The 19,244-nt window shown below is 49.9% G+C and overlaps 1 pseudogene; it reads right to left on the bottom strand.

Moving 5' to 3' along the window:
- Positions 1-17,940: 17,940 nt before the first annotated feature.
- On the bottom strand, positions 17,941-18,663 carry LOC131752370 (ubiquitin-conjugating enzyme E2 S pseudogene; annotated as a pseudogene).
- Positions 18,664-19,244: the final 581 nt, after the last annotated feature.

Here is a 19,244-nt window from a genome sequence, read left to right as displayed (position 1 = left end):
TAGAAAACAAAACAAAACAAAAAACAGAACATAGAGCTTAGATTCTAAATGAACAAATATATGATTGAATCAGTTAATTAGAGGTGGAAACTTGTGGTTTAGTGCAAAATAGTAATGAAGATGCAACCAAACAAAATCTCCCCTGTGATAATTTATCTTGCAAACCCAGGCTCCACTATTTAGTCATTAAAGAAGGGGTGGGGGCTTCCCTGGTGGCGCAGTGGTTGAGAATCCGCCTGCCGATGCAGGAGACACGGGTTCGTGCCCGGGTCAGGGAAGATCCCACATGCCGCGGAGCGGCTGGGCCCGTGAGCCATGGCTGCTGAGCCTGTGCGTCGGGAGCCTGTGCTCCGCAACGGGAGAGGCCACAACAGTGAGAGGCCCGCGTACCACAAAAAAAAGAAGGGGTGGGAGGAGAGAGGGAATCCTGGGCCACTCACCAGCAGAGTGACCTTGGGTGTGTTCCTTAACTTCTCTGGCCTTTTGATTCTTTTAAAGGAGGAGCCTCTTCCAACTTTCCATGACCGTTGTGAGGATTAAATCAGAAAATGTACCCAAATGAACATGGCACATAGTAAAGCCTGGCACATAGTAGCCACCTGATATATGGTGACTGCTATCATTTTATTGTTACTGACCAAAGTGTGAAAGGGTAGCTGCCTGGGCCCATGTTTCTTCCCAACCCCCCACCTGGAGCTCTCCCTCCCCAATCACCCTTGCCTCAGGGAGCCACAAGGCTACCCAGATGAGCTGTGCAGCTTACTGTGAAATGCGCTGCATTTTCTCCCCAGCTGCCTCCTGATTGCAGTATTTACTTTTAATCTCCTGTGCCTCAATGCCCGATAAAAACTTTGTCACATTAGATGGTGACAGATGGGGGAGAAAAGGGGGGTAGCCCTGTGAGGGAGCTTCCAGGCCGCTCAACAATCCTTCACCACGCCAATTACGTCCTTCGGTGCTCCCTGGCGTGGGCACCCATGTCAGCGCAGAGGGAAATGGAAAAGCATAAATAAAGACAAAACCAGGCTCGGCGAGGCTTTAATCTGCAGAATAACATTTCTCATTTGTGTGAAATATCACTGGATTCTCTCCCTATGCTCCGGGGGCACACATGAGTGCACACACACACACACCAGGAGGGAGACACGGGTTCCCAAGCCCCGGTGGTAAGTTAACTGTGTGTAGCGCGCCTCCTCAGAGCTGGGTTAACCCATCCCGTGCCCCTAACTGGGCTGTCATCGCTTCTTCATGTTTACAGGGTGTAGTGGAAGAAGGGAGACGGGAACTGACGGAAAGAGGAATGAAAGTGGTTAAGAAATTATCAGATGAGCGTGGAAAAGGGAGAAGAAGGGCCAGACAATCAGAATTGGTTCTGCTTTTACAATAATGTAATAATTATCTCATAATAATCTATGGGATTGGTGCTTAACACTTTCTAAACCTCTTTCTTTCACGGGTAAACTTCCTGATCCTCAAAAATTCTGTGAAGCAATTAAAAATCCTCACATATGTGGAGAGCTTTTCCTATTATGTCTGTTCTCTCTCTCTTTAGGGATGTGTCGCCTGGAAGAGTGTGTTAGTGTACTAGAGCTGCTGCGACAAAGTGTCACAAACTAGGTGACTTAAAACAACGGAAATGTCTACTCGCATCGTTCTGGAGGCCAGAAGTCTTCAAGCAAGTTGTTGGCAGGGCCAGGCTCCCTCTGAAGGGCCCAGGGGAGGATGCTTCCTTGCCTCTCCCAGCTTCCGGAAGCCCCAGACGGTCCTTGGCTTGTGGCAACCTAATTCTAATTTCTGCCACCCTCTTCACATGGCCATCTCTCTGTGTCTGTGTCCAAATTTCCCTCTAAGAACACCAGTCATATTGGAGTTAGGGCCCACCCTCATGACCTCATCGCAACTTGATGGCATCTGCAAAAAAAAAAGTCACATTCCCAGGTGCAGGGTTTAGGACTTAAACGTATCTTTTTAGGGGACAGGATTTGACCCATAACCTAGAGGTACAGTGATGGAAAGGCATGTATTTTGAAATCAGACAAGCTCGTGATTGACATCAGCCCTAGAGACAGCTGCTGTGTCTTCTGTTGTAAGAGGGAAGAGTCCCCGGGGCCACACTGTTCCACCTGGGGCAGTGAGGTCCACTAAAGCCCTCCTGCCCCGCGGCACATGGAAGGCTTCACGCTCGTGCGCATGCTCAGGAGCCTCCACGTGCCTGCCCATCTCGCACACATTCGCGGCACGCATCTGCAACATCAGAGGGCAAGGGGAGGGGCCTGAGCGCGACTGAAGGAGTTGACAGAGTCCAGAGAGGAAGGCAGAGGCTCTGAGAGACCCCGTGATGGAAGCTGCAGGGGCAGGGGCTGAGGCCTCTTTGAGTATTAGTTATGAGTCCCTGGGGCCCGAAATGACCCACTGTACCGGGACTTGGTGAGCTGCTGCTGCCATAGACGACACTTAAAGTAGAACTGGGCGACTGAGAGCTGGACACGAGGAAATCAAAAGCAAGTACAATTCTAGACACTCCTGGCTAGAGGTGTCACCAAAACCCTAGCAGGACAGCTTTGTCAGCTAACCCCTGAACCGCCTGGCTTCATTCTCAACTGCACTGAAGGGACACTGGCTCAAGGAGAAGGAAAGGGGGCTGCTGAGGCTTGTGAAAGGGCAGGAGTGGGCAGCAGGGAACAGGGGATTACAGAGAGCCTGGTGGAGAAAGTCCTATGAGAGAAAGCCCAGGAAGCAGAATTCTAGCAATACCCTAAGGCAAGAAGTGGAAGGGAAAGTCACATGAGGGTGCAGATGGGGTTATCCCCAAATTGTAAAGCAAGTCTTTGAGAAGGTGATTGTCCTCACAGATGGAGAATGGGTTGCAGAGAGGCTGCCAAATGGCACTGTGACAAGAGGAAGATCTCATGCAATGTAATCTTTTTTAAAAATTGAGGTGAAATACACCTAACATAAAACTAACCATTTGAAAGTGTACAAGTCTGTGGCTGTTAGTACATTTGCAGGGTTGGGCAACCATCCCTTCTATCTATCCAAGTATTTACATTACCGTCAAAGGAGACTCCACACCCATTAAGAAGTCACTCAGCATTGCTCCCCACTCCTTCCCTGGCAACCACTAATCTGCTTTCTATCTGCATGGGTATTTCATATAAATGGAACTTCGCAACAGGTGACCTTTTGCTTGGGGCTTCTTTCACTTAGTATCTTGAGGTTCATCCATATTGTAGCATGTATCAGTACTCCACTCCTTTTTACAGCTAAATAATATTCCATTGTGTGGATATACATTTTCTCTATCCATCATTCCTTGATGGGCATTTGAGTTGTTTCCATCTTTTAGTTACTGTGCATGCAATGTAATTTTGATAGGAATTTTGTTAAAGTAGCTGTTTATTCCGGCCAAGTGAATGTTGAAAGAACAGTTACTATGGTTATTATGCATGTATTCCAAGTGGGCATTTACAGTGGTTATTGTATGGAATAAAATGGAATAAAGGACTTCTAGAGAAATCTCCCTCCCTCCCTTTCACTTCCTCACTCCCAAAGGTAGGAAAGGAAACAAGGAGAAAGATCTCTCTCTCAATCTTTCTCCCCCTCTTCTTCTCTCCCCTTCTCTTTCTCTTCCCTCTCTGCTCTCATCCATTCATTTATTCAACAAATATTTCTGGGGACCCTCTATGTGGGGACCCTGGGCAGCATTGCTAACTCCCAGCTCCGGGTCCCAGGGAATCATGGCCCCAAACTACAGATGCCACTTCGGCTTCTGGTGGCAACTTCCCATTTGCCCTTCAGAGCAGAGGGAGAATGGCTGGCACCTGGACTGGGCTTCCATCCAAAGGGCAGAAAGGGCTCAGTTCAAAAGTTAAAGGGACCTGGGGAACTTCCAAAGGCCCAATTGCTAACACACGCAAGTACCCCAGTGAAGACAGTGTACTTGTCCCCTGGAGGGGCTCCCAAGAGGACCTTGGCCCTGACGCATCCATGGGAGCAATGAAGCCTTCACTGCTTCTGAGGCTAGGGGCTGGGGCAGGGGCGGGGGAGCAATAGAGCATTCCCTGGACTGGGCCCCTCTTTGTTCTCCATAACTTAGGTGTCTGCATGAGAAGCTGAGAGACAGATATGGAAAGAGGCGGAGACAGAGACAGAGAGAGAACCTGACTGACTATTTAGTAAGTTGACAGGACCTCCAGTGAGAACATAAACCATAAAAAAGGGGACTCCATAATATTGTTAAACCATATATTTTTATGTTTAACAAAACTACCCACAGTTTATTCTCGTGTAGATTCAAGTCTTCTGAAACATTCCTTCTATTGCCTTCATAAGATCCTGCATAAAAGCCACCTTCAGGATTGGTGTTTGAAGTCCACACTTGTGGGGTTCAGATATGAGAGTCCAGACAAAAAACACCCATGCAGTGTTTCTCCAAGTGTTACCAGTGGCACATGCAATACAATACATGCAAGCTGGGGTACTTGTGTAAATTTTGGATTCCTGGGTCTCCCATGAGAAGAGTGTCTCTTTCTTAATGGTGTCCTCCCACCAAAGTCCAAGAATGGGGTCTCATTGGTTCCAGTTTTCCTGGCTTAAGTCACGTTCCATCCTAAATCAATTGCTATGGACAGAGGTGAGGGTAGGAATGGAACACTCTGTCAGCCAAGACAAGTGGAGAACAAGGGAGGCTCTTTGCAGAGAGACAGATTTTGAGCCCAAGAGGAAGCCCTTTCCAACCATGAGAGCTGACCAGTATCTGATAGGCTATGACTTAAGGAGTGAGCTCCTGCTTACAGGAAGTCCTCGAGCAGAGGCTGATGACCATACATCAGGTTTGCTACAGAGGGGTTTCTATATCAAGTAAAAAGCTGGAGTAAATGAGGGTCTCACATTAGTTCCCCACAGCTGCTATAACAAATTGCCACAAACGTAGTGGCTTAAAACAACACAGATGTATTATTTTACAGTTCTATAGGTTAGAAATCTAACATGAATCTCACTAGACTAAACTCCAAATGTCAGCAGGGCTGTGTTCCTTTCTGCAGGCTCCAGAGAGAATCTGTTGCCTTGCCTTTTGCAACTTCTAGGGGCCACCTGCATTCCTTGACTTATGGTCCCCTTCTTCCATCTTCGAAGCCGGCAACAGTGGGTTGAGTCCTTCTCCCATCACATCACTCTGACCTCCTCTTCTGCCTCCCTCTTCCACAGTTAAGGACCCTAGTGATTATATTGGGCCCAGCCAGATAATCCAGGATAATCTTTCTATTTTAAAGTTGGCTGACTTTTGAAAGTCAGCCTTACTTCATTCCATCAGCAGCCTTACTTCCCTTTTGCCATGTCATGTAATGTATTCCCAGGTTCATGGGATTAGGATGTGGACAGTTTTGGGGGCCACTATTCTGCTTACCATAGGACCTCCGTGTCCCTTCCCAGCCAGAGATTCAGTGGTCCTATAACTGATTGGATCACTGGGTCTTTTCAAGCAGGACAGAGACTTGGTCACAATCGGGCACAACAGTAATGCTCTTCAGATCCCTCCAAGAGCACATCACGGGTTGATTGTTTGCTTTGAAACCAGGAGGCAGGTTACACAGTAATTACCTCTTTGTCTATTAGCAGCAATTACACTCCAGTCTGTAGGAGGTCTAGAATGACCCTGGACTCAACCTCTTTCTCAGAAAATCTATTAACTGTCTGTGTAACTAAAGAGCCATTACAGAGCACTTGAAATTACAGTGTTACCTGCCTTAGAAAAGTCTCTTCCATCTTCCAGAGAGAGCAGAGAGGATGGAGCAGCAAGTAGACAGTGGGGGAGGGAGTCTTCTCCCCTTGAATTCTCATGGGCCCACGCAAGTTGGAGCATTCTGAGCCTTGGTCCAAAGGCAGTGATAGAAAATAAGAGTGGCTCTTCATTGCTACTTCCTGGGTGACAGGCATGGAGCTGGGGCTTTACACATCCCAGAGCCACGTTCCTGAGTGATGCTACTCCTTCAGGGCCTTCCCAGCCTGAGAGGAACACGCTGAAAACGTGTTTCAAGGACAGAGGGGAGTAGGCCTCCAGGGGTCTGAGTGTTAGCTGGGAAAGGCATTCGGGCCTCAGCCTTCCAGAACCATCCCGAGCCAGGCTGCGCCCTTAGCAAAGGCAAGGGGGGAGAAACAGCACTGAGCAAGGGAAATGCAAGAAAGAAGCTTTTTTTTTTTTTTTTTTTTCGGTATGCAGGCCTCTCACTGTTGTGGCCTCTCCCATTGCGGAGCACAGGCTCCGGATGCGTAGGCTCAGTGGCCATGGCTCATGGGCCCAGCTGCTCCGTTGGCATGTGGGATCTTCCTGGACTGGGACACGAACCCGTGTCCCCTGCAACGGCAGGCGGACTCTCAACCACTGCGCCACCAGGGAAGCCCAAGAAACTTATTTTTTAAAGCATGCGGTTTGGAACAGAAGAGTGAGGCTGGCTGTGGGCTGAAGCCAGGCTCTGGAGTGTCTTGCCTTCCAGGTTAAAATGTTTACTCCATCACCATCAGGAACCATTGAAAGGGTGGGTAGGGACATAGTTGTACCCTTTAGACTGACCTTTCGGTTGACTGTATAGACCTGGGGTCAGCAAACTTTTTCTGTAGAGAACCAAATAGTAAATATTTTAGGCTTTGCAGGCCATCTGCTCTCTGTCACAACAACTCAGCTCTGCTGTTGTAGTGCAAAAACAGCCCGAAACAGTATATAACCAAATGAACTTGGCTCTGTTCCAATAAAACTTTATTTACAAAAGCAGGCTGGGGGTCAGATTTTCCTACGGGCCACAATTTCTCAACCCCTGGTCTTGATGATGGATTTGAAGAATATGTGTATTCTGTGTCCTATAATTCATGATTCCCACCCAGTCTTCTTTTATTCATTGGCATATTTAAATGGATTGTTGGGCTGGCTCAAATAACAACAGTGATAGCAATTTATCATATTAATATAACTTTTTACAGTTTACAAATCTCTCTCATATAAACAGTTTCACGTGATCCTTACATAAGTTGAGGACATGAAGACTCAGAAAAGTTAAGTGACTTGCTCAGATTTTTTATCTGTTTGGGGCATTTTTTATTCTGTTTGAGATCAGTTTTTTGTTTTCTTTTCTTTTTTGGTCGCAATGCATGGCATGCGGGATCTTAGTTCCCAGACCAGGGATCGAACCCAGCCCCCTGCAGTGGAAACGCTGAGTCTTAATCACTGGACTTCCAGGGAAGTCTCTGAGATCAATTTTGCCAAGGGTCACATCTGTCTCCCATTTCCATATTTTCCTCTTATTAGTAAGAAAATATGAAGGCTGATTGAGCAGTTCATTCTTTGAGGGTTTATTATGATGGTAGGAACTCCTTCCCAAATTCCAAATTCCAGAGAGCTACCTGAAGATCAGGATGTGGTGTAGACCCTGGTCTCAAGCGTGGGGCTGGGCTGCACGACAGGGAAGGTCTTTGGGATTGTGGCTAAGTCTCATCTCTCCCTCTGCACCAAGCCGAGACGATGACTCCTTTCTCAGGAGGACAGCAGCTGTATCCAGGAATTCAACTCCTGGTACTGGCTTTAGAAAGCTCATTCAGGGCTTCCCTGGTGGCGCAGTGGTTGAGAGTCCGCCTGCTGATGCAGGGGACATGGGTTCGTGCCCTGGTCCGGGAAGATCCCACATGCCGCGGAGCGGCTGGGCCCGTGAGCCATGGCCGCTGAGCCTGCACATCCGGAGCCTGTGCTCTACAATGGGAGAGGCCACAGCAGTGAGAGGCCCGCGTACCGCAAAAAAAAAAAAAAAAAAAAAAAAAAAAAAAAAAAGTGTGTAGCACTAAGTATACATTAACCTACTGTTCCCAGGACTCAGACATGCATCCAGGGAGCTGGGTTCAGGGAGCTAGCTCTCTGAGGTCTGGGACCTCCACTGTGCCACAAAGAGCTGAGACAGGCCAAGTATGGTTAGTACTTAGAACACCATCAAGTTCTTATTTATTGATAGTTTTCAGATGTCAAACAGGTATTTTGGGATCATCTAGAGTCCAAGGGCCTTTGTTTAAACCCTAGTTCTGTCATTTAGTCTTAGTCATGCACACGAAGTATGGCCTTTTTGAAATTCCATTTCCGTATCAGTTGTGTAGGTAAAATAACACCCTGCTACTCAAAGTGTGGTCCAGGGACCAGCAGCCTCAGTATCACCTGGGAGCTGGGCAGAGATGAAGAATCTGAGACTTCACCTCAGATCTGCTGAGTCAGAAAGTCACTTTAGCAAGATCCCTGGGGATTCATGTGCATTGCCACACCCATCCCATAGCACTGTTAGGAGGCCGATGATAATGATGAATCCCAAGTGTTTAGACGGGGTAACAGACTCTTAGCAGATAACAGCTAAACTTGTCCAAGCGATTCCCATATGCTAAAGTCTTAACATCCGTTGTTCCAGTTAATTCACATGATGTCCTATGAGGCGGTTTTCATAATCTCTGTTTTGCAAAAGAGGAAACCAAGCACAGGAAGGTCATGTGCTTTTCCCACAATCCTATAGCAAGTAAGCAGAGGAGGCAGGTGCCTCCAGAGTCTGCAATATCAACCACAAGGCTGGATGTTTCCAAAGCACTGTCATTAAGTCTCCTAACAATGCTTCCATTAATATAATAATAATCACTTCCACTAATTGAATCCTTACTCTGTGTCAGAGAGTGGGCTCTGTGCATTCATAGGTTATCTGACTCTCAAAAGTCCTATGAGGAAACAATTTTCATCCCCATCCTAAAACCGAGACACTTAGACCAGAGAGGTTAAATAACGTGCCAGTAGTTGCACAGCCAGAAAGTGGTAGAGTCAGGATTCCAACCAGGCAGTCCTGCTTCAAAGCCCAGCTTCTCCACCCACAAACTATGCCATCTCCTCCTGGCTTCAACCTGTCCTCCTCTGTTTGTTTTTTTTTTTTTTTTTTTTGGCGGTACGCGGGCCTCTCACTGCTGTGGCCTCTCCCGTTGCAGAGCACAGGCTCCGGACGCACAGGCTCAGCGACCATGGCTCACGGGCCCAGCCGCTCCGCGGCATGTGGGATCTTCCCAGACCGACCGGGGCACGAACCCGTGTCCCCTGCATCGGCAGGCAGACTCTCAACCACTGCGCCACCGGGGAAGCCCTCCTCTGGTTTTAAATTCTGTTTCCACCATAATCTCACGAGATCTGCCCTTACACCCAGGCAGTGGAGCGTAAGGGCAGATCTCCTCCAGCTGTGCTCCTCCCCATGGGACAAGGAGTCTGGAACCAAGCCTGTGCCCCTTTGTAGACCATATTCTGCATATTCCCCGTCCACTTGGCCCTAAATGGCTTCCAGCATCTATGTGGGCCTCTTTCCTGGGTCCACCCTTAGGAGGTGGTCAAGCTTCCAACGTGCTTACCCCATGCCTGACGGACGGTCAAGAGGCAGCCATGTGGCACAGGGCCAAAACTTGGGGTGCCGGCTGGGGTGTCCTTGGGGAGGAGAAGTGGGAGAGCCCTGTACGCTCTCGTTCTAGCCACACAGGTGAGGGGCAGGCCGGCTCTCAGGCCTTGCCCTCCGGTTGTGTGCAGCCTGTGTACGGTTTGGTCTTAAGTTCCTGGTTGAGAAGCACTTTGACTTAAACTCCTCTCGACCACCCGGGGCCTAAGCAGGGTGCTGTACCCTCTGTAAGTGCATTGGGCACACATGAAGCCAAGGGGTCTTGTTGATCTAGCCCCAGTTTCAATCCTGGTTACTAACAGGGTGGGAGACAAGGGCATCCCCAACTGGCCACAGGCTGCCAGTCCCAGCAGATGGGCCAACGGGCAGAGACCCCCCCTCAGCCCTCCCGGGCCCTGCCTAGACGGGAGGAGAGGCAGACGAGGGCGCAGCCTGTCGGGATGTGTGAACAATGCAGGGTGGGCCTGGGGGTGCTGCTCAGAAAGATTATCTCACAGTTCAAACTCGTTAATGAAGGAAAGAAATTAACCAAGCTCATTTTTCAGGGAATTCTTGGGTAAACTGGAAATTTTCCAGTCTGTGAGCCCTGCGTCAGACCCTCCCATAAATCACAGCGAGTAGGCTGTCGGCTTGGCAGAGGGGGAAGGGGCGAGGGGGAGAGCAGCCGAGCAGAGGGGAAGCCAGAGGCTGTCAGGGCAGCCGTGCTGGAAGGACCGTGTTCTCCTGGCACCTTCTCTCTCCACGAAGCGCCGGGAAAAAGAACAAGGAAAAGAAAGAGCAGCAGCAACCACAGGGCTTCTGCCAACCCGTCTGCAAACACTCCTGGCCCTGCACCTCTAACCTGGGAGAGACCCCGAAACAGGTCATTTCTTAATTGAATACGATATTAATTACCGCGTGCACCATTACCAGTTTGTGGGATTTGACTAATTAGTGTGATAGTTTTTGAGTCACGCTCATTAAATATGAAAATTACGCTGGTGAAAGGTATTGGTTTCATTATCAATCTTGTATGGACAGGATGGGGGCAGGGACTAGCCGACGGGATGGACCCCTGCCTGCCTCTTCTGGCTGTGAAGAGTGTGTGGTGTGTGGTTCCACGATTGAGGGGACCCTGCAAGGGGGCCTAGTGGAGGAGGGAGGGAGGATGAGCCTGAGGGAAAGTTGGGAGCAAAGTCTCATCAGGCCTGACCCCTGATACGGTAGTGACCACACAGGGCTCTGAAAACCAGATCCCTGCATTCCTTTCCAGCCCAGACTTGTCCAGGTGAAAACCCTCTCTTAGATTCATTCATTCATTCATTCATTAAGGTACAGTGTGGTGGACACTGGTGGCTCACTGTCTAATACAACGCCCATCCCACCCCCTCTCTTCTGGCCGGCCTCCATTTCAGGCTAAAAAGGGGATACTTAGATTCAGAGCCTCCTTTGCAGCTGAGGATGGTCACGTGACACCACGTGGTCAATAAGATTTAAGTGGGGAGCAAGATTGAAAGGACGGTTATGGCTGGTGTCACTGTTCCTTGTCTTCTGTTTTTGGAACACGAGGGGAAAAGCCAAGAGATATGCAGAGATGCTGGTCCTGATGCTGTTGAGCCAGTGAACCATCCCCAGAATCATCTACTCTCAGACTCTGTTCTGGGAGAAAAAAATAACCCTCTGTTTGTTGAAAACACTGATAATCATTTTTTCTGTTATTTACATCTAAAAGTGTTCCTAATAGATACACATGATAAAGACACGAGGCTAGGTGCTGTGAGAAATCCAAACAAGCTTACAATTTAGTCACCATGAAGAGCAAAAAGATAAACAATTTTAAAATACCTGCCATTCGAGGCAGCCCATGCCAAGTGCCTGTTGAGTGGCCTCCAAGGGTTGCTCTTCAGCTGGGGAGCCCCACTGAGCCTTATGATTACTTACATCTGGGGCACATCCTGACCCTCCAGTGCCCCGGTTCTCAAACAATTAGATCATCACCTGTGGATACAGCAGCCTGAGTTGTTCAAAGGAAGATGAGTCAGACTGTCCAGGAAGCCTCTATGTATGGTCAGGACAGGAGGTGACTTGGGCTTTGAAGGATGGATGGGATTTCCAAAAGCAGAAATGGGAGAGGGGAGGAGAGGACTGCCTCCCATGGTGGGTGAGGAAGAGACAGCAAGCAAGGCCCAAAGGTGGGAAAATGAAAGTCCATCTCAAGGAATGAAAAGTAGCCCCAATAGGTTACAATGGAAGGAAGAGAGTGTGGGATCCCCGCTCGCTGCCCTGCTGCAGAGACCAGCAAGGACCTGGAAAAACCTGAGAATGACTGTGCTCATTTCCTGTTATTGCTGCAACAAACTACCACAAGCTTAGCGCCTTAAAACAACACATGTTGGTCATCTCACAGTTCTGGAGGTCAGAAGACCCAAAGGGGCCTTATCAGGCTAAAATCAAGGTGTCAGCAAGGCCATGTTCTAGAGGAGAACGCATTTTCTTGACCTTTCCAGCTTCTGGAGGCTGCTGACATTCCTCTGCACATTCCTTAGAAGAGCTCAAGGCCCCCTCCCATCTTCAAAGCCAGCAATAACCAGTCAAGTCTTTATCACATGGAATCACTCTGACACTCTTCTGCTTCTCTCTCCCATAATTTAAGGAACTATGTGATCACTGTGATGGTTAATTTTATGTGTTAGCTTGGCCAGCCCATTTCTTTGGTCAAACACCAGTGTAGACATTGCTGTGAAAATATTTTTTAGATGTGATTAACATTTAAATCAGCAGACTTTGAGTGGAGCCAATTACTCTCCATAATGTGGGTGGGCCTCATCCAATCAGTGGAAGACCTTAAAAGCAAAGATGGAGGGGCTTCCCTGGTGGCGCAGTGGTTGAGAATCCGCCTGCCGATGCAGGAGACACGGGTTCGTGCCCTGGTCCGGGAAGATCCCACATGCCGCGGAGCAACTAAGCCCGTGAGCCATGGCCGCTGAGCCTGTGCGTCCGGAGCCTGCGCTCCGCAACGGGAGAGGCCACAACAGTGAGAGGCCCGCATACCGCAAAAAAAAAAAAAAAAAAAAAAAAGCAAAGATGGAGATATCTCCCCAAAAGAAGCAATTCTGCCTCAAGTCTGCAACATGGAACCCTGCCTGGGTTTCCATCCTGCAGATTTCTGACTCAAGGCTGCAACATCCACTCTTCCCTGAATCTCCAGCCTGCTGGCCTGCTCTTACATTTCAAACTTGCCTGCCCTCACCACCCTGTGAGCCAATTCCATATATATACTTCCTATATAGTTCTGTTTCTCTGAAGAATCCCGACTGATACGATTACACTGGGTCTACCCAGATAATCCAGGATAATCTCCCTATTTTATTAATTTTATATTTTTAAATTTTGGCCATGCCTCACCGTGCAGCATGTGGGATCTTAATTCCCTAACCAAGGATCGAATCTGTGCCCCCTGCCATGGAAGCTCAGCGTCTTGATCACTGGACCGTAATCTCCCTATTCTAAAGTCAGCTAATTAGCAACCTTAACTCCATCTGCCACCTTTACTCCTTGTTGCCATATAACCTACCATTTTCACAGGTTCTGGCAATGAAGACATGAACATCTTTGGGAGGGGGTTAGAAGAATTTATTCTGCCTATAGTCAAAATGTAAATAAATAGAGCTTTATTTTCCTCCCATAATAATATGTCTTTAAGTGGAAGTTGAGGTTTGGGGGCATTGCTCTATGATTCAGGCTCTTTATAGCCTTCCATATGTTGGCTTTGGTTCTTAAGCTCACCACCTCATGCTCACAAAACAGCTGCCTCAGCCCCCAGCATTATATTCTCATACCACTGTGCCAAGCAGGAAGGAAGAGAATAGGCAGAAAGGCCTTCCCCTTTCATCCAAGGCAACAAACCTTTCCTGCAGCTTTCCACAAACTCCTTTTTGCATGTACTGATGGGACCCGAGTTACACGGCCATATCTAGGTGCAAAAGACACTGGGAAAGTATGTGACTTTGTATCCTGTATGGAGAGAGGCAGGTGAAACAGAGGGGGCTTTGAGATGGCTTTGGGTAGCCGTGCTGTGATGTCTGCCACACAAGTTCACACACAGCTTTGCGTGGCAGACCTGGGACTGGGCAGGGTCCTGCAGGGGGCTCGTGGCCACTACTCTTCTTCATGATCCTGTCTAAACAAGCAGATTGTCTGCACAAATCAGGGGAGCCTTGTGGTAGGAGTGTGGCTCTCACTGCTGTTTGAACTCGGTCACTTCTTCATCAGTGAAGTGGAGTTGCTCTGAAGATGAATGAGATAAGCTGTGTAGATTTGTTAGGTAGCAGAGCAAGTTACTTTTACCCAGAAATCACAGCCTGGGGGGGCCAGAGGAGATGCAGGGGGAAGACAGGAGACCCAGCCCTGGGGGCCCAGCCCACCCATCACAGAATGTGCAGCCCTTCACTCCCATAATGCGGTCTCCACCCCTTGCAAGTTCTTTATTGGTACTATCGATTATTCTTGTTAATTAATTAGTGTTTGCTGAGTGAAGGAGAGACCCATTGGGCCAAAACCTCTTTCAAGCTGCCAGGGGACCCAGAGCAGGGCAGGAGAGATTTCAGCAGGAACAGGAAGGCAAAGGCCCTCGGAGGAAAATCAAAGTCCCCTTCACTCCAGGCTCTCTCCTCCCAAGCACTGTGAAGGGAGCTGGGGACCCCGGGCCTGTTGGTGACAGTGACTAACTGCGGGGCAAGCCTGGGGGAGGGGGCCAGGCCAGCTCCATTATGTTTATGGCCCTGGCTTGGCGGGCAGGCTCCCGGGTGAGCTCAGGGGGTGGCTGTGTGCCAGGTGGGGGGCTGGGGGAAGCAGCACCCATGGGGTTGGGTGGGGAGTGCGGGGAGGGAAGGAGGGAGGAGCCAGGTGGGGAAGGGGGGGAGCAGCACAGCATGTTATAAAACACTAAACCCTGGTGGAAAGATTGTTTCTTTTCTTTTATTTTTTTTTTGCGGTACACGGGCCTCTCACTGTTGTGGCCTCTCCCGCTGCGGAGCACAGGCTCCGGACGCGCAGGCTCAGCGGCCATGGCTCACAGGCCCAGCCGCTCCGCGGCATGTGGGATCCTCCCGGACCGGGGCACGAACCCGTGTCCCCTGCATCGGCAGGCGGACTCCCAACCACTGCGCCACCAGGGAAGCCCTGTTTCTTTTATTTTAAAGAAAGAATTAAGGGATGTTGCTTGAGAAAAACAGAGAGGGGGAACTGGAAAAGAGGCCAAGACAAAACAACAGACAGAAAGACAAGGAAGGACAGGAGGGAACAGGAGAGGGGACCAGGAATTAACGAGGCTGGGCACCAGATATGGGCAGGAGGTGGGGGGGTGCTGCTCCTCAGAGGTGGGGAAACTTGCTCGCATCTCAAAGGATGGCTTTGAATTTGGCCTCTCTGACCCCAAAGGCCAAGCTTTTCACCAGGCCACAGGCTGTGGAGGTGGAAGTGGAGAGGGAGGCTCTGGGGACAAAGGGGCCCAGGTGTAAATCACCTGAGTGGGGGAGGAGCTTGGTAGCCCCACAGTGGCCCTCAGGATCACCCTGATCAAATGCCCTCAGCGGGTTCTCTATGATCTGTGGTGACAGCTGCCGTCCCTGGTGGAACTGGGCTGCCTCCCCTGCGTCCTTGAGGTATGGCATTGCCTGGAGGTTAAGTTAAGGGCTGTGACTCTAGAGCCAGACAGCTTGGATCCAAATCCTGGCTCTGCCATTTGAGAAAACTACTTAAATACTTATGCCTCAGTTTCCTCTTATGGAAAATAAGGGTAATAATAGTTTCCATCTAATAGGGTTGTTATGGGTGTTCAGTGATGTATGTAGTGTGCTCAGAACCAGCATCAAATAAGTACTCAACAAGTTTAGCTGTCGTTAGATACTTCTTTACTAACAAAATCCTTATGTTGTTGAGGATGGCAATGTGCCCAGCTAAAAAACTACATTTCCAAGCTTCCCTCACAGTTAGGGTACCCCATGAGATGTTAGAGGAGGTCATTGTGTGGGTCGTCCAGGAAATCTCTTTAAAAGGGACTGACTCTTCTGGCAAGCTCATCCTTTCCCCCCTTCTTCATGCCAGGAAGGTGGGTATGATGACCTGAGCTGCAGCAGCCATTCTGCAGCCCTGAGGTCCCCTTGAGATAGAAGCCATGCACTAAGGGTGGTGGAGCAGAAAGTTACAGGAGACAGAGACACTGACCATATCAAGGGGCTGGACCTCCTGTCTCCATAAGCCCTTTGCCTGAGAGAAAAACAAACCCTTAACTTGTTTAAACTATTGTAGCTTCAGGTTTCTGTTAATTGCTGCCCAACAAATCCAAGCTGATACAGATTGAAAAGTTAAATAGATTCTAGAAGAGTTAGAGAAATTTAAACTGATAAATCCAAAATGGGTGATTTGTGGAAAGTGGGTGTGGCTGGGGACATGTCTGGGAGATTTCAAATAACCTCAGAGGTCCCACGACCTGTCCCTTGGACTAGAGTGTCTCTGTGTCCAAGTCAGGGAGTGATTATCTTATTATTGCCTTCACCAAAGCAATGAGAAAAAAGGCTTTCTAGAAACCAGTGCAGACCACAAGCTCCTAGACATCAACATCCCATGGTCAGGAAGGGAGGGAAGCCCCCAGAACACCACCAGAAACAGGACTGTTTAGCAACCTGAGGTCATATGGGCAGCTACTGATGTTACCCGTCTGCACGGCTCACATCATGCTTCTGAGGATGACACACACTCTAAGCCTTAGAAAGTCTCAAAAGGCCACTGTTGTGTTGGGATGGGGTTAAAGGAGGGCCCTAGGATAATTCTCATCCCGAAACCTCTGCAGTTCTCCTATGTGTCCGTGTCCAGTGGGTGTCCCATGCCTGGAATGTCTCATGATCCTCGGGACACAGTGTACACCACATTGCAGGTGCAGCCCCAGGTGAGATCGGGGGGTTCTCGGCTCCTCAGGTCCTCCTCGGGTTGGATGGTGTCCACTTCTTGCAGGAAATAAGGAAGGGCTATATCTTCCCAGTGGAGTAGGGGTGGGCTGCTTCCTGCACCACTTCCCCAACCTCAGCTCTTTGAAATGAATGAGAAGAGAAGGCCAAGGGGCCAGCAGAGGCCCCCAAAAGGTGTTCCCCGCTCAGACACCTGCGAGGGTGGGCTGAGGAGAAGCTGCGTGCGTTTGTTTGAAAGAAGGACACCAGATTAGAAAGACGGTAGCACTGAGGTTCCCCATTGGGGCCTGAGGCCAAGGGGCAAGGAGAGGCCAGCACTGGGTGGAGGGCAGCAGTGAAGACCTCCAGAAGCCGGTCAGGGAGGATCCGGGCTCCCTGTGAGTGTACTCGAAGACTTTGTGGGTCCCTGGCTTCCATGTGCATTCTGCAGGTCTCTATACATGAGCGTGCTTTCTCACCAGTGAATTTCTTAGTTGACATTGAAGCATGTTTGTAAATGTGGGGAAAGTATCTCTCGTGGAATCTTGGCTTAGAAGCGGGGTGGAGCCCCAGGGCTAAGGGAGGAAGGGGAACCCCACCCCCACGGAACCGGGAGCCTCCCACACTAGGGCAAAACAGAGACTGTTCATCTCCGCCGAGAACGCCAAGTAGAGATCAAAACCAAGTAGGCTCCGGATGAAGCTATAGGCCAAACTTCCTCGGAGGGGGATTTCGGAGGTGGAGGAGTCAATGCCTGAAAGAGCCCCCTGAAGCTACTTTCACACAGGAGAGCATTCTGAGAACTGCAGTACCAGGGTGGCTAGAGCCACATCCAGCCCATTCAAGGTTTGTCTCCTCACCAAGAAAGGCTTCCCGGGTCTCTCATTCATTCGTTTAGCCATTCACTTATTCTGTCCACAATTCCTCTGGGGGGCTGTGCACATAATAAATAGTTCACTCTAAGTCATATCTCTCGATTCCTCTGGTGCTCAATTCTAAATACACTGCCTCCCTTCTTTTGCTGGGGGTCTCTGATCCAGCTTGCTCTGCTGCTTGTTGAACTGCATCCCGGAGGCGCAAGGGCAGCACAGAGCTAGCTAGAGTCAGCCCCTTTGCCTTGCTTCAAAGTCATGGATGCCACCCAGTCCTGGCTACTAAAGTATCATTGAACAAGAGGTCCATTTCTGCCATTTTGGCTCAGCGTCCCAGAATTTCTGCTACACTATTAGGATCTCCTCAAGGGTCTGAAGTTGACCCAAAGTTGTTGAGAGCCTTCATTCATCTAACACCTACTTTTTAAGTGCTTCCTGAATACCAAGCACTTGACCAGGCATACCTCGGAGACACTGGGGGGGTTCAGTTCCAGACCACCGTGATAAAGCAAACATAGCAATAAAGTGAGTCAGATGGCTTTTTCGGTTTCCCGGTGCATATAAAAGTTATGTTTACACTCTACTGTAGTTCTAGTAAGCGTGCAATAGCATTATGTCTAAAAAACAATGTACATACCTTAATTTTTTTTTTTGCTGCTTTTCCAACTTTATTTAGAAAAACAAATCCAGGTCCCAGTACCCCCGTGCCCTCCCCCACCCCTGCCATAATTTAAATAACTTAGAGACAGAGTTTGGGTCAGGTGGGGAGTGGGTGGGAGAGGGAGGGAGGAGAGCCCACTACAGCCGCTGCAGCGCCCGCTTCTTGTCCGTCTTTTTCTTGCCTGTCAGCTTCTTATCATGCTCACCCTCGTGCTTCTTGGCCATGGGCCCCTCGGCCCCTCCCGGGCGCCCAGGAGCCATGGGGCCGGCGGTGGAGGCCGCAGCCCCGCTGGCCAGGGACCGGCCGGCCCCGGCCCTCCCATCTCTGGGCCCGCCTGCGCCCCAGGGATCTCTGTGAGCAGGCAGGCGCGCGCCGCCTGCCTCCTCCGCCTCCTCCGTGAGGGCAGACGCAGGGTTAGGGTGGACCAGCAGACACTTGATGGTCAGCAGCACGTGCCAGATGCCCAGCTCAGCTGTGCAGCCCGTCTTGAGCACGTTGATGCAGATCTCACCGTTGGCGCCCACGTTTGGGTGGAAGATCTTGGTCAGGAAGTAGCCCTTGGGTGGGGAGGCAGGGAAGTCCTTCCCCAGCAGGAGTTTCATGCGGAATAGGTCTCTGGCGTATGGGGTCCCCTCAGGGCCCTCGATGGTGACCTGCAGGTCAGTGAGGCCCTCCTCGTTGGGAAAGACCTTGATGCCATCAGGTGGGTCAGCTGTCAGTGTCGTCGCCTCCTTGTACACCAGGCGGATGATGTGGGCGGGGCAGGTTCACGACTGCTGCCGGCCGGGGGCGGGTCCCCCCAGCCCCCTTTCTGCGCTCTCCGGCCGTCGGCCGCGGCCGGGGGCGCCCAACCGCCGCCGCTGTGGCCCTAGCGAGACCCCGGTGGCTCTGCTCTGCTCCCCGCTCCTTCCGAGGCCCGCAGTGAACCTTGCCGTCTGCAGCTCCGCCCACCACTCTCCCACCGGTGCCCGGCCGCACTAAGGTACATGCCTTAATTTAAAAATACTTTATTGCTAAAATATGCTAGCCATCCTTCGAGCCTTCAGCAAGTCGTAATTTTTTTTACAGTAGTAACATCAGTGATCTCTGATCCCAGATATAATGATGAAACAGTTTGAAATATTGTGAGAATCACCAAAACATGACACAAAGACATGAAGTGAGCAAATACTGTTGGAAAAAAATGGTGCCTATAGAGTTGCTCAACACAGGGTCGCCACAAACCTTCAATTTGTTTGAAATACAAAAAACACAGTTCCTGCATACAAAGAGCAATAAAGCGAGGTATGCCTGTACATGTAGCTTTTCTTGCTGGGACTTAAGCACCAGGAAATCCACAAGA

The sequence above is a fragment of the Kogia breviceps genome, chromosome 3 (assembly GCF_026419965.1).
Source record: "Kogia breviceps isolate mKogBre1 chromosome 3, mKogBre1 haplotype 1, whole genome shotgun sequence".
NCBI classification, from domain to species: domain Eukaryota; kingdom Metazoa; phylum Chordata; class Mammalia; order Artiodactyla; family Physeteridae; genus Kogia; species Kogia breviceps.
The sequence above is the reverse complement of the archived record's forward strand: the minus strand, read 5'-3'. Positions and strand labels throughout refer to the sequence as shown.